The 15865-nt window shown below is 35.3% G+C and overlaps 1 protein-coding gene across 1 annotated transcript in view; it reads right to left on the bottom strand.

Moving 5' to 3' along the window:
- The window catches only part of LOC120414402 (uncharacterized), a 44404-nt gene extending 31421 nt beyond the window's left edge, over window positions 1-12983 (bottom strand). Inside the window, exon 1 of the mRNA XM_039575579.2 lies at window positions 12396-12983. The gene's annotated coding sequence lies outside the window, so the exon portion shown is untranslated. The remainder of the gene's footprint in view (window positions 1-12395) is intronic.
- Between the last annotated feature and the right edge of the window lie 2882 nt (window positions 12984-15865).

Genomic DNA, 15865 nt, shown 5'->3' with positions numbered 1-15865 from the left:
CACACGACCTTCACAGAAGAAGTTCGCTTTCGGTTCTGAAGTGTCAAATTTGCAGATAAAACGCAACCGTTTCTCCACGCGGTTCGTTGCTTTGCAGTTTTAGTCAGCAGTCTGATGTTTATCTTAATTGGAAAACGTGTTGTTCCGCGAGATATTCCATTGAACACAATATTGACGAAATGGTGCCTTATCTTTCTATTCGGTCACCTGAGTGGGAGGAATATAAAATTTACTAATTATCTTGCTTTGTCATTGTGTTCAGGAAAGCCTCGAAATAATATTTGCAACTTGAGGGTTTTCGTATCAAGTGGCTATTGAGTACCACTTGAGTCGAGATATCTAGCTCACTTGGAGAAACATTGAGGTCTGTGAGACCATTGTGCTATTACTTTCGAAAAACACATTAAAAATCACAAGGCTCGGTTCTCGTTAATATATCTTCTGGAGAAATAATGAGGCAAACAAGGTTTAGAATCTCTACTGTTAACTAATACTTTCACAACACACATCTATCAACAACGATTTAAAAATAAAACCAGACCCGAGAACCTACCCCAACAACCCACTCCAGTCCCATGAAAAGTGTACTATCAAGTCCAAAATTAGACCTTAAAAAATGCAAGTCAATTTTGAAATGCTGCGACGGCCAAGTGTGCCACCAATCATCACAGCAAATCGATTGGTAAATAGCCACACAAGAAACAAAACTTGTTCCCCCCCTGTGCATTGGATTCCACGTGTTGAATTGAATGAAAAAGAAAAACCCGATCTTGTAAATCCAAGCCACTAGGCGAAACCAGCAGCGACTGATAGCAGAATGTGTGTTGAAAAGGCGCCAACAAAAGGTAAAACGGTGGCGCCATTCAGATCGTGTTTTTCGAGGTTTATCACTCAATTAATTGATGAGAAATCACCATGATTTGGCGGAACGAACGCTATCAACCGTCAGGGTAGAATCGATTTTCATTCGAAATTAAGGGGGAAAGAAGTCTGACGATTGGTAACGGTTAAATTCCTCGGTCTTTTTATTAATTATCGGAACTTCTGAATATAGCTTTGTTATCGTAACAGGAGTCATTAGGAGGGTTTGCCGAGTGGGCTTCACGATTTACATCAGGGGTCATCATACTGCGGCCCGCAAGCTTGTTATAAAATTACATCTGTCAACCAAACACCTCACCTCACCTGACCCACCTCATGTCTAAAAAAAAAAAAGATTTCAATCCTGAAATATTCATTAAAAACCAAAAAAAGTGTATGCATTGTTGTCACTCTCCATATGAAAAAAGTATCAACTTTGTCGTCCTATCTTGACTCACCCTGAAAGTGCGTTAACTGGCCAAAGCGATTTCAGATCAGAACGCGTTTGGCACACGTACATGCCCGACTACCGTAAACATTTGTAATTTCAACTCGGGACTCCGGCAACCAAATTCAATCAAACTTCGAGACAATGCATAGAATGGTCAACGATATAAAACGTGTTTGTTATTGTTTACATTGCGTGTTCTTTTTTTGGTTTATTCAAAAACAATCATTAAAACGCATTTTTTCTCGCAACGTCAAAACGCACGTCAACGTCGAAGAGTAAAAGTAACGAATATTTCGAATATTTTTTCAATTGATTTGGGAAGTTTATTTATTATAGTTCATCAATCAAATCAAATAATAAAGTTGTAAAAAAGTATTTTACCGATCTAAAATTTTCACAAATAAGAATTTAAAATTCACATCCGACCCGCGATTATGAGGTCAACTCCTACAATGGCCCGCGCTGTTCGAGGACTGTAGGTGTACACGATTTGAATTTTATTTTCTTGAATAGTGGCAAATCCTCGAGAATTAAACATGACTCACGTAAAAGAAAAAAAAACTTTTTTAAGGCATAAAACAATTAAGTTTCTGTTTTAAAATTAAAATTTATGATAAAATTCAACATTAAATTTGGTCAGCTAAAAATGTGTTAAAGTATGGGTTTGCAAAGATCCATAACCACAATATTTTAAGAGTTTTTGGCCCAGTTCAACAAGGTTTCGTCTCAGAAACTTGTTGATTTTTTCCCTCTGATGGGCTATCTACAATCACTTAGCTTAGAACATCTAAGTAAAGTAGTTACTTAGGAAAGTACGCAACTTACGGCCGTCATCCACAATCAACTTAGAAATTTTGCTGGGCTGATATACGTTGCTATGCAGTTGTTTGTTTACCTTTGATATTGAAACGTCAACTTACCGTAGATTTTGAAATTTTTCAAACCATACGTCAGTTTCTAATTTGATTACTTTTCCATTGTAGAAGCTCGGCTAAATTTCCATTGATTCAAATTCCTAAGCTAAGTGAAATTTTCTAAACTAAGTGATTGTAGATAGGCCATGAATTGAAATTAAGATTGGCATCGAATAGTCACAATTTTGCACCAACGTCTGCAGCGCCTTGGTATGTCTAGAGAATAATCACCTGATATATGCGAATATTTCACTTAAATTCCGATTTTTTGGAATTTTGGTAAATAACGCCAAAACAACACTTGGCTTCATTTTTTGTATCTATTAGCAAATGATAAAATCGATAAAGAACCTTTGTAATGTATTATTCTTTGTTAATTTAAATTCTATCTATTTTCCAACATTACATTTTCTTACATTAAATTCTTACATTAAATATTCTTACATAATTTGTCAACAAGATCAGAAAATCTCCTAAGAGGTCTTTTAACCCCTTACCATAGACAAACAAACATAAATCTCTATAAAATCAATCGTTCAATAATGTAACGATATGTTTGAAAGATTGGAATCTCACCACGGAAATTAACAATTTACCACAGCTCAATAACACACACATGACAGTAACTGTAAGCATTAGGGTGCCCAGAAAAAATGACCCCTTGCTCCACAAGCGGAAAACGGTTTTTTGGGTTATTTTAAGCATCTGTGTAAATTTTGAGCGAAATTGGATGAGATTAACCCATTGATACCCGGGCCTAAAGTTGGTGAAAAAAATGTTTTTCATATAAAAAGGACTTTTTTAAATCGCAAATAACTTTTCAGGATCGAGTTTTACAGTATTGGTATGTTCTACAAAGTTGTAGAGCATTAAATTTTCAATAAGAATCTCACTTTTGGGAATATTTGGATGCAAGTAGCGTACCGTGCAGACCAAACCGTAAGAAACTGGGGTTTTCCATACATTTTTTCGGTTTTTTTCCCATACAAGCTTCACCTTCGAGTATCAATGGGTAAACGATGACCGATTTTACTCATATTTGGCCCAGAGCCCTAAAATAGGTCAAGGAACAATATTCAGCTTCCCAGTCACGACGTTCTAGCAGGATTCTAGCAGAGTTCTCACAGAGCTGGATATTCTTACAGCATTCTAGCAGAAACGTTCCACCGTTCTAGCAGGATTCTGGTAGAACCAGCTCTGCTAGAATATTTCGTGACTGGGTTGTGGAGCGAGGTTTTGAAAAAAAGTCCCTTATTCAAGGCACCCTAGTAATCATTCATGTTGTTTAAAAAATCAATTATTCAGTCTGTTTGTCTGAAATCTAAAAATTATCTGGAAGTAAAATTTGAACAACCCCTAGGGTGTCCAGAATATGGCACTTTTGTTCAAAACCTTGTTCCCCAAGCTGAATTGAGTTCGTTTCGCGGTGCCTGTCCGTCGGGACGCATTTTTTTCGCGTTCCGTTTTCGTCGATCGTCGTCGGTGTGTATTTCGGGTGAGTTCGTGCGTGTGTGTGTGAAGGTGCGGCTAGCTCTGGTTGTCATGATGACAGCAGAGCTGAGCCAGTTCGTTTCGAGGTGCCTGTCCGTCGGGACGCATTTTTTTCGCGTTCCGTTTTCGTCCATCGTCGTCGGTGTGTTTTTCTCGTTAGTCATGTATTTGATACACATCACAGTCGGATTTCTTTGTTCTATTATTTGCAATTGTTTCACGGGAAGATTCTTTTTAAATTGCGTCAGCAAAATATAAATTATCATTCAATTCGACCATTCGTTTCCCGCGAATCACGCTGACAAATATTGTTTCAACGCGATTGTTCAAGTCCTTCAGATAACATCATAACTCTTTAGTCATTAATTGGTCGCTCATCTTATAATAATTTAAAAGTATAAATAGTCTCAGGGCAACTCTACGTAAATATGTTACGCTGAGTTTAATATTTCACCTTTTAATCACACATAATTTTGATTCTATCTTTCCACAGCCGGCTGTCTAAGATTGAATCATTTATGTTAAACTCAACACCAAATAACCGGGAACGGTCTCATCCGCATCATCCGATTGTTTGCCTTGAGAATACATAATACATCACCCTATTCAACAAAATTCATTGATTATTGGGCCACATCATCATCCTCTATGATGAATCTTGGCCAATACCCTTCCCCACTAACAAAATCCCAAGTAGAAGTAGTTTTCCGGCACACGCGGGGTTGTGGATATCGTATAGAACCCACCCTTGGTAGCAGCCTGTGCTAACTAACATTCCCGTCCCATCCCCTCGAGATCTACAAACTGACATGGCGGGCGCCGTTGGTGGCCAACGACTGTTTCCTATTCGCACCGGCTCTAGTTTTGAAGATCGTGATGTTTTATCTTTTCAGCGCATTCATGCATGCTGTTGATAAGGGAAACATCATTTGATCGTTGAAGCGTGTGACCAGTTGTGCTGATGGGTAGGGTTAGTGAAATTTCACGATTTCGCGGACAACGTGAAATCCGCGAACTTTGACTTTTTTCGCGAAATCCCGTGAAATTTTATGTTTGTGTGAATTTTCACAACGATTTTTCTTCTTTTTATCAAACTCAAAAAGGAATAAAAATAATCTTATGAACTACTGTAGAATTAAGCGAGTGAATACCCTGGATTTATTACTAATATAGGGTTAGTGATTTTGACGATTTCGTGGATGGCGAGAATTTCGTTAAATTAATCAATTTTCTTAAATCATTTTTTTTAAATAACAACAACAAAATAAATATTTCATCCAAAAAGACTTTTTCATTAAATTTTATTAGTTTTCAATTAAAAAGCTTGAATATATATGTATATCAAGTTGATATGAGCCATTTGAAGAAATGTTCAGATTTTTGAGTTTTTTAATTAACTAAATTTAGTAATATTTTCATCACTGTATAAATTTTATTACTGCTATTTCATTTGAAAGGTATAATTTAATTTTAATTTTTCATTTGAAAGGTTTGTTTAATTTTATCAATATTTGTTTATTTGGGTGGATGATTCCCGCGAAAGTAAAAAAAAAATAGTTTTTTTTTGTTTTCATTTCTCATAACAATTTGTTAAAAATTATAGTATTTTTGCAATTTGTCAAATTAAGTTTTTGAAAAGTGAGCTAAAACCCCTAAACAATATGTTAAATGGGCTATATATCACAGAAAATTCAATTTATTTTACTTATTTTGACCGGAGAAGATTGTTAAAATCTTGCTTCGATATTAAATTCAATAAAATGTAAAATGATATAACAGAAACAAATTAGTGAAATCATTTAAGCTTTATTAGTCGAATATTAAAAGAGCAGTTCAGTAAATGAGAATACGCGTGCCCAACATTTTGTTTCAAAATATATATGTCCATAAACCAGGAGAATTTTTTTTTGAAAATTAGAAGTGTTTTTGTGTCGCATTCAAATTTAGTGAAGATTCTTTTAGTTTATTGAAGAATAATATATAATGAAGCATAAAAAGTAGTTTCTGTGATTAAAACATAGAATTTTCAGAGTCTTTTTAACATTTTTTCAAGTTCCGCGAAATTTGCGTGAAATTTTGTGTTTTGAAATTGAGGACCCCGTGAAATTAGCAATTTTCGAGCGTGAAAAATCACTAAGCCTACTGATGGGATATTACGGTCCTGTTCAGCAACGGAGAAGGACAACCATGGGTGGTCTCTCATGCTCATGCTCATGCTCAAACCTTGTTCCCCAAGCTGAATATTATTCCCTGTGATTGAAGCCTCTGAGCCAAATATTAACAAAGTTTTTCAGCATTGATAATAGAGGGTGAATTTTGTATGGAAATAATCGAAAAAAACGCTGTTTCCATTCAAATACAGTCCAGACTCGATTATCCGAAGAACTCGAAAAAAAACTTGTTTTGGATTGTTGAGCTCAAGTATGACCAGAAAAACGCTCTAAAAGGGTTGGAAAATCAAAATAGCGGTGATCTTCCTGATTTAAGCCAAAATCGTTTTTTATCATAACTTTTAAAGTACCTGACTAAAAGGAATTGCAAAATAAACAATTGAATGGTTTCAATAAACATTCATACAATAATTTTATTTTTTCTTAATTTTGATACAATTTTGAAAATATTTATACTGTTAGTTTTTAACACGTAAACTCCCAAGCTAAGATGTAAGTTGGATATCAATGTGTGTTTCCTAGAACAATCTTAAGATAAAAAAAAATCGGCAGGTCTGATATTTGGCATCGTGAAAGAAGGGCTCTTCCCCCCCGGTTTTGCGGGGTCCGGCGAAATATTTCGTCGGGGGTTCTAGAGCAACTTTTTCTTTTTTGAAGGTTTTTTTTCGATTTTATAGGATTTTACTTCAGAAAAGTCGATAGAAATCGATGGGCTCATGTCCATATCCATCAAATTTCTTAGGAATATCCTCAAGCGACTCTTAATTACACATTTGACCTCTAATCAAAAGTTTTCAACCCAAATTTATAAGATTTCTAGCTTTCTTTGAAAAAAAAAACAAAAATTCAAGCTGGAAACCTCAAAACGACCAAATAAAAATCTTTTCTTTGTACAATTTGGCATGAAACTACAGCAACAGATTGCCCGGATACAAATTCGAGCTTAAACCATTGCTAAACTTAGAGTTTTTCATTTAAAAGCTATTTATTACCCTAAAGGTTCCCAACATTATTTTTTTCAATTCTCGGTCATACAACACTAAAATATTTTAAAATATTTTCGAATCAATCACATTGTAGACACCAGTTTGCTGAACAATTTCCATAAAAAAGTTTCAATTTTGGTTCAGTATAAGCAGAGATATAACCAATTTCGTAAAATAAAAAGTGACTTCATCATTCCTTTGTGGACCATCATTCAGTGAGGTACTCCTGGATTTTAGCTCCTGAAAAGGGCTTAAAAAGTGCAAAAATGCCTCACGGCAAGAAAAAGAGGCGGTCCTCACCAGCAGGATCGGCAGATTTGAAGAAGCTAAAGAATGCCGAAGCGCTACCTGCAAAGCCAGGCAGTTTGAGCAAGGACGCTCAAAATCCGTCTGGAAACCAGTTCGCTACCCTCCCTGTGGACGTGAGCGAGAAGGAAGAATTTGAACGACGGGAAAAGTTGCCACCCATTTTGTGAAAACATCGTCATCGGATTCGGTGCGAAAGTGGCTGACCGGATTTATCAAATCTGGTGCTTTACGAGCTTCCATTCGCTTGTGTGCTGATGGACTCAAAATTCTGCTACCTACCAGAAAGGATAACAACTACGTTCGGGATTTCCTGAACAACACAAAGATTGAATACTACAGCCATGACGATCCAGGTAAGCGCCCCATGAAACAGGTCCTCCGTGGCCCTGCTCAAAACTCTTAAGTTGAACGTGATTGAAGTCTTCAAGATGACGAGACACAACAAGGACATCAAGTATCGTGATCAACTGTACCTGGTTCATCTCGAGAAAGGATCGACAACGCCGTCTGAGCTGAAAGCAGTTCGGGCAATTTTCAACATCATCGTGACTTGGGAACGTTATCGTCCAGTGCACCGTGACGTGACACAATGTTCGAATTGCTTGCAGTTTGGACATGGTGCAAGGAACTGTTTCATCAAGAGTCGTTGTGCAACCTGCGGAGGTGAGCACAAAACACAAGCTTGCGAAACAATCAACGAGAACATCGAAGCGAAATGCTTTAATTGCGGCGGCGACCATTCTACCAAGAATCGGAGCTGCCCAAAACGGGCTGAGTTTGTAAAAATTCGGCAGCAAGCGACGACGAGGCACCAACCAAATCGTCGCAAAACACCACCAACTTTCACGGACGTGGATTTTCCTGCTTTGGCGTCACCTGGAGCGGGATCTGTTCGAGTGGTTCCAAATCTGCAGCCATTGCCGTTGAATCAGCGGCAAAGAGTTGCAGAGCATACAACACCTCCAGGCTTCAGTCAGCAACCGAGGGAAAACCACCAACATCAACGGGTGAAGGCAGTAGTGACCTGTTTTCACCACAAGAACTTCTGAACATTTTCATCGAGATGACAACAACTTTGCGTGGGTGCAAAACTCGCCAGGAACAAGTAAGAACTCTTGGAGCATTCATCTTAAAATACAGTTCGTTGTTTACTCGTTCTAGTGATTTTGAATATTTCAATGGATTTATTTTTTTAGTTTTAGGTTAGGATTAGCCGTTAAATTGATTTTTTTTCTTTTTCCCAAATGTATTCAATTCAATGCAATAATGTAAAACAATTTGAAGCAAATAAATAAATGTGATCAGTTAACAATAAAACGAAAAATACAACAAAGATGAAGAGCATTAGGCCATACCACTTAGCATGTAAAAGAAATGTAATTATTATAAGAATGTTCAATAAAGACATATTTAATTTCAAAAAAAAAGTGACTTCCTCCAAAATTTCTGGATTTATTTCCCATTCAAAGGACGAACACCGCCTACTGAGTTTTTTATGATTTTAATAAAATTATTTCAATATTTAAATTTCATCAACATTTTATATACATTTTATGTTTTAGAAAAATGTTTTCATTCTTTAAAATATTATAGTAGGCAGTGTTCATCGTGTTGTTCGTTTCATGACAAATTGTACGAAGAAATGATTTTTATTTGGTCGTTTCCAGCTTGGATGTTGGGTTTTTTTTATTTTTTTTAAAGAATGCTAGAAATCTGATAAGTTTGGGTTGGAAACTTTTAATACGAGATCAAGGGTCATTCCATCTCAACTGTGCACGAAAAAATGCAAATTTGAAAATTACCCTCTCCGATCCTGCTCAAATTTGGCAGAGCTGTTGATACTATCAAAACATGCAAGAATCCCAAATTTCATCCAAATCGGACCACCCCCTCCATTTTTGTACCTCCCCAAAAAATCGACTTTTTGGCGATTTTTGACCAAACCTTCTAGTTTCAAACGGCGATAGCTCAGGAACCACAAATCATAGAAGGTCGGTCTTAGACTCAATTTTGAAGAAAATTGGACGTAGAATCCATTTCCGTGATCAAAATTTTGATTAATTTATTTTTTCTACCTGTATTGCGCAATTGAAAACTTTAAACGGCCGTATCTCAAAACACCCCAACTTATTTTTTTTAATTGACCTCACCAACGTGTTCCCCGGCCAATTTTACATAAGAATCACTTATCGACAGAAATGAATATGTTTCGTTCCAGAGATATCGAATTTTAAAGTTTTGGATTTTCGAGATTATCTACATCAGCTTCATTTGCCGCATCTGCTAGAAGCACACAGGTGGGCTGATCAATAACTGCTACCTTGTGCTGGGAGATGATTGATTTAATTTATTTTTTAAATTTTACGCAAATATTTATTCAAATGGCTCATAGGAGAAATTCTCGTATGTTTGGCAGCTTAAGTTCTCGCTCCTAGTTTCGTCCAATTTACTAATTTTCACTATGTAAACAACAAATTTTGCAAAACTCGATAGGAACTTGCTTGTTAACTTCTTATTGAGCTATTTATCACTCGATTTCAGTTGAAAACGCTTTTAATCTGCTGTAAATGAATGCCAAAGCGCTGATATGGCAACATTAGAGGAACGCTGGAATTAGATGCTGTTCCCCTTCCTTGATCAATCTATTTTTGTGAAAGGAATATTTATTGGGTTATTTTAAATGCACCGTTTTTTACGTGTTGCTAACCGTTTTAGAGTACCTCCTAGGCCATGACTAGGGCCTTTATCATGGGCGGTAGCAAAATAGTGTCACTCAGCAAAAACCCCAAAACCTGCTTTATTATTATTATAATTATAGTTAATTATTGACACTTTACCATAATTTGGCAAATCTGATTTATGGCAAATAAGATTGATCATATTAAATCAATTTTTATTTTGTGAGCCAGCTTCATTTGATTAAAAGATGATTTTGGTCAAGTTACATTTTATCAAAAAAAACTTTATACGTGAGGACAGCAGTTGTATTGTGTTCGGAGGGTGTCGAAATCATCGCTTCGAAATTTGGGGAATTTGCCGCTTTGCAGCAGATCAAACTTTGTGATTTTCTTACATTTTTCAGTTTTATACTTTCCAGAAATCCTTTTCCTACTCCTTGTGATCGTCCTTCACTAGAGTACAACGTATAAAGAAATTTTATTCATTTTAATTCATATTTTTTATTCAATAAAGTATCGTGCACTTATTGTTCAGTGTTACTAACAAGATTAATTGCATTTTCCTGCTCGCTCCGTCGGAATCCAATTCTGCCCTTTACTGTGTGTCGTTATTGCTCTGTCCTATGGGTTAGCACAGAAATTCACTTCATATTTTTTTTAGCAGATACACATTCGCGATTAAACTTCAGTTTCCTACAGTGTTATACAGTTAATTTTTGCCCAATTTGGTAAAAATTATTTATGATGAAATATCATTTCAATAAATGGCCAGGTAGTAGTTATTGATCAGCCCACCTGTGTGCTTCTAGCAGATGCAGCGAATGAAGCTCATGTAGGCAATCTCGAAAACACACAACTTTAAAATTCGATATCTCTGGAACGAAACATATTCATTTCTGTCGATAAGTGATTCTTATGTAAAATTGGCCGGGGAACACGATGGCGAGGTCAAATAAAAAAAATAAGTTGGGGTGTTTTGAGATACGGCCGTTTAAAGTTTTCAATTGCGCAATACAGGTAGAAAAAATAAATTAATCAAAATTTTGACCACGGAAATGGATTCTACGTCCAATTTCCTTCAAAATTGAGTCTAAGACCGAACTTCTAAGATTTGTGGTTCCTGAGCTATCGCCGTTTGAAACTAGGAGGTTTGGTCAAAAATCGCCAAAAAGTCGATTTTTTGGGGAGGTACAAAAATGGAGGGGGTGGTCCGATTTGGATGAAATTTGGGATTCTTGCATGTTTTGATAGTATCAACAGCTCTGCCAAATTTGAGCAGGATCGGAGAGGGTAATTTTCAAATGCTGTTCCGCTTCAGATGGAATGACCCATATGTTATTTAGAGTCGCTTGAGGAACATTCATAAGAAATTTGATGCATATGAACATGAACCCATCGATTTCCATAGACTTTTCTGAAGAAAAATCCTATAAAATCGAAAAAAAATCTTCAAAAAAAGGTGCTCTATAGACCCCCGTCGAAATGTTTCGCCGGACCAAGCAAAATGTCGGGAAAGAGTCCTTTTTTCATGATGCCAAATATCAGACTTGCCGAATTTTTATCTTAATGTTCTCGGAAAAATACACCCAAAAATATTTCCACCTTGTTTACAAGCTTGGGAGTTAGGGGATTAATCCAATTTTGGCAACACTAAAATTTATTATGATATTGCCTCGTAAAACTTTCAAAATAAATTTATTAATTATCACTTAAAATAAGAATATTTTTTAAGGTTATTAATATCTTTTATCGTAAATCAATCAATTTTTGAAAGTCGAAAAATCATCTATTTCGCCGATTTATGAATATTCCCTTATTCTACCCCTGTCATTATGAAGAGTTCACGATGTAGGGGAGATATACCCATTTTAATCACTCTAAGCTGTTCGACCAATTCTCATCACTTTTGCCATCATCCGCTATAAAATCAACATTTTCAGATGTATCAACAATGGAGAGTTGCTTGCTCACTTTTATTTGAGCTATTTATTACTTTGGAACAGTCAAAAACACTTTATGAAAGCTGTAATTCATGATCAAAGTGCTGATAGGCCGATAATAGAAATAGGCTGAGAAAGGGCATAGTTCCCCTATACACAAATATTAGTAGTTTTTTCTTCAAAATACACTTTTGAAGATTTTGTCAACATAAAAATCGACGTGATTCGACGTGTTGCCAAAAACGGGGAAAAAAACAATTCAAGTAGGGGAACTATACCCTTTCTCAGCCTATTTCTATTATCGGCCTATCAGCACTTTGATCATGAATTACAGCTTAAATAATGTGTTTTTGACTGTTTCAAAGTAATAAATAGCTCAAATAAAAGTGAGCAAGCAACTCTTCAGTGTTGATACATCTTAAAATGTTGATTTAATAGATGAAAAAGGCAAAAGTGATGAGAATTGGTCGAACGGCTTAGTGTGATTAAAATGGGTATATTTCCCCTATCAAAATTCTAGAGCTGATTACAAACAAACATGAATTTCACACAACCTCCACTAAATTACAAAACAAAACGCGAACCACCACCCACCTCGGCTCAACTCCACGTGTCCGGCGTTATGGCAATGAACTTGGAGTTTGATCTTGTAGCAACTTTGATGCGACGATGACGCTGCTTTATCACCAGGTAGTCATGCGTCGGTTCTGCCGGCTCTGGTAATTTATCTTCTCTCTTGTGTCTAAATCAGGTGCCAACTAAACTATACAATAAACTGAACAGGCAGAATGGCAGACACTTCGCACTCGACGATAAGAGATAAGTACACAATTATTCAAGAGTCGGAGGGATTTTTATCTCTGAATGACACTTGTTCTAGTTACTATTTGGGGGAAATTTCTGGTACTTGAAATATTTTGGAAGGCACTTGTTTCCAACTTTAACTGAACTTTAAAACAAAAACTCAAACAGATTTCCGACACTTTTCTTCTTCGCCTCGGCAACTTATTAAATCTTGCGAGAACTCTACGTATATTTCGACACTACTAAGATGATTTCCTCGCCGTATACGCTACACACCAGAAGTAAAACAAGAAACAAACACCAAATCCGCGAAGACGATGATACGCGAGCTGCTTTGGAAGATTTGCGCGCGTTTTCCGTGGCCGCAACCGAGCAACTGAACGTGTTGAACGAATGTTGCGCGCAAAGCCCAATTCACCTGTTTCTGGCGCCACGGACCATGCTGCTGGTTGATGAGTAAGTTTCGTGAAGCGTCGCGACGCCGAGCGTCGATTTGGTTTGAAACGACGCGCCGAGGTGAGTGCTGCGTGAGTTGGGATTTTGCAGAGTTTAAGGCGAATATTGAATTTCGTCAATGTCCTGAACAGGCATTAGCAGACGAGTGATTAGAAATGTTTTATATTATTTATAAATCTTTGAATGAACTCATTACTATCAGTAAAACCCTCGATAATAAAATAAAAAGTTGAAAGTTAGACTATTTATTGCTTATAAATTTTAGATATTTTTAATTTATTTTACTCGTTCAGTGACTCATTTGGTTATTTGTTACTCAGAACCCTCTGTTTCTCCATTCACCAACGTGCTATTCACAGACTGAGGTCTTCTATTGAAATTCCTTACTTTTATGTTTCTTTCATGATTAAACAAGTCAAGATGTATGCTATACATAGTATTTGCTACTCATGCTTTGTTTGTGTGATAACAAGTCTGCGAATAGGCAAGAGACAATAAAATGGAGAAGGAACTCATATAGAGATTAAGCAATCACTTGCCAGATAATTTGAGTTGGAGTTTGGTTGGGAAACTGCAAATATCAATTTAAAATTGAAATTGTTTTGTTTTAGAGTGTTGTTTATTCGGGAAATGTCCGAAATTTTTAAGTGCAAAAAGTTGTTTTGTTATTTTGTTTAAAAAAAATATTTTAAAATTCGGAATTCAATCGAGCAAGTTTTTATTTTTTACTGGTTGCGTTTGGATTTTTTTTTTTCAATGCTGTAGTGATAAAAATCACCATCACAGTTTTTTGAACATATTAAATCTATCATCAAAAACTCTGTTTCTGAAAGCCTTGAATCGTGTTTGATTTATGAGTAAAGTTTATCAACCATTAAACTTTTTAAGCTATATTTAAAGAATGAACTTTAGTATTAAAGAAATAGTCTAGTGTAACGTCACAGTCTCACCTAAAGTGTTGCATCAATAAAAAAAAATATAAAAGCTTTAAAATGCTCTATTTGTAAAAAATAAACATTACTTTATGTACCTAAATAGTTTACAACCGATTTTAAGGTTTTCAATTTTCAATATAAATTTTAATTTATAGCAATATTTTTTTTTTTTTCAACAGTTCGTGCAAAACTTTGCCAAAAAGTGCAAAGAGTTTCTTTCATTTCGAAGTATGTTATAGAGTTTATAACATCGACCTTCAAAACTCAACATTATTTTCAAGCTTAAATGTCAGCTCTTGATGCTAGGGATTGTTAGCATATATGCAACCGTTTGAGTTTTAAGGGCGATGTTATGAATTCTGTAACTTTCTTCAGAGACGACAAATCACTTTGCACTTTTTGGCAAAGTGGTTCTCTGGAAGATCATGATCATGAGGTATAAAGGAGAGGAATTTTCTGATCAATTTGGTGTCTTTGGCAAAGTTGTAGGATAGCCCTCATTTTTAAACTCGCGATATCTCGAAAACTATTGGTTTGATTTTTTTACTTTAAAAATTAAACTTTAGTGAATTATTGTGATCTTTTCAATAGAAATAAATCCAAAATATTTAAATCAAAAATATCATTTTGAAATTGCTTAAAATGTAGGCCTATTTTTATTTAAAAAAGCAACACATATCACAAAAGTTATTTTTTAACATTGCAATCGAACCAATAGTTTCCACGAAATCGCCAGTTGAAAAATCTATGTCTAAAAGCATAAATTGTAGGATTTTTCTTAATTTTTCGATAATATTTTTGGAATGAAAAGCAAGCTTTTCAAAAAATTTAAATTGCAAAAAACTTATGCAATTTAGGAAAAAAATCACCCTAAATTGCCTATAACTTGGAAACGGTGCAATGAGTAAAGTAAAATTATTTTTGAAATTCTGTTTCAAAATCACAATTTGTTCACAGATTCATATCTTCGGTATAAGGTTTTTTTTTCTCCCCCTTCAAAAACAGTTCTAAAAATCAGGGTGCAAAAAATATTTTTTCAAAAAACTTCAAAATTTTAAAGAAAATAAAACCAACTGAAAACAATAAGAATACCATTTTTTGCATGTCTGAATCGATAAAAAATATTTTTATTTTTATGTGGAATTTCAATGTACAGGACCGTTTTTTTTTCGGCGAGGATATTGGGATATTTTGAAAACTAATAATTGCAAAACAACTAGACAGGTGTAAAATGCACTTTAAAACCCTTTTTTCATTCAAATGTGGAGACCCCCCCCCCCCCCCCCCTCGGCCCCAACCGGAGTCGAGGGACATCACCTTCAAAAAATATTTTGCAATTGAAACGGCCTAAATATCAAAAAAAATATATAAATACGCAAAGTAATTTCATCTTCATCTTCATCCATAACGGAAATTACCTGGACAAAAATCCCGAGATTTCCCCTGAATCGGGAATTCTCGAATCCCGGGATTTTTGATATTTTGTCCCAGGAATTCCCGAAATTGAACAAAAAAAATCAGTTTTTGGTTTGGGAACTCAGATTTGTTTGTAGAAATAGATCAACAGTTGAATACTTAGTAATCGATAACAACTTTAAAGCATTAGCAAATCTGTATTCGACATATACCAACATGTAGTTGGCTTATAAGGACAAATTATTAAAATTTTAATTGACGGATACGCAAAATGCCTAGGGCTTTAAATGTTTTTCATTAAATTTTATTTATTTTTTTAATATTTACGTTTAATGATGATTTTAAACTTAAAAAGTCATATTTAATTATTTTCATCGGACATCGGCAGACATCATAATGCTCTGATATTTTTTTAATTAGCAAAACAATTAGTACACCAATTTTCAATTTTAT

This window comes from Culex pipiens, chromosome 3 (genome assembly GCF_016801865.2).
Source record: "Culex pipiens pallens isolate TS chromosome 3, TS_CPP_V2, whole genome shotgun sequence".
In the NCBI taxonomy this organism is placed as follows: domain Eukaryota; kingdom Metazoa; phylum Arthropoda; class Insecta; order Diptera; family Culicidae; genus Culex; species Culex pipiens.
The sequence above is the reverse complement of the archived record's forward strand: the minus strand, read 5'-3'. Positions and strand labels throughout refer to the sequence as shown.